This window comes from Trichinella spiralis (genome assembly GCF_000181795.1).
Source record: "Trichinella spiralis strain ISS 195 chromosome Unknown Scfld1, whole genome shotgun sequence".
Classification (NCBI taxonomy): Eukaryota; Metazoa; Nematoda; class Enoplea; order Trichinellida; family Trichinellidae; genus Trichinella; species Trichinella spiralis.
In genome coordinates, this window is record NW_003526940.1 from 3,105,102 (window position 1) to 3,105,589 (window position 488).

The window sequence follows — 488 nt, forward strand, 5'->3', positions numbered from 1 at the left end:
ACATTCTTCGCTTTTCTCGTCACATTACGAAAGTTGGGAAAGGCGATTTTAATACAAAGGGAAAATGCACAAGTGACAAATTTTTCACAGTTGCAGCTTTCCAACTAAACCAAGGAGTGACAACTACTAAATTGTCAGCATCTGATTAATTTCTTGATTTTACTGGGAGTGTTCTATTTAAATCTTTCTTGTTTACAATCTAAGAATTTTACTTTAATATTTACAAAGTTTCCTTCATTACGAAACAAACATCCATATATATTTTTTTATACATGTCGATGAGGTTTGTGGTTTGTATGAAAAATCCTGCTTGACGTTCATACATTTCATATAAAATACAGTCCAACTTGATTAAGTGCATAAGATTTTGGCCGAAAAAAATTCTCTGTAGTTAATTATGTTCTAAAATGATGGATAAGTGCATGGAAATTCTTTCGAAACCCCTCCTCACTTAACCAAGTTCAAATGTAATTGGAAATTCAACATCC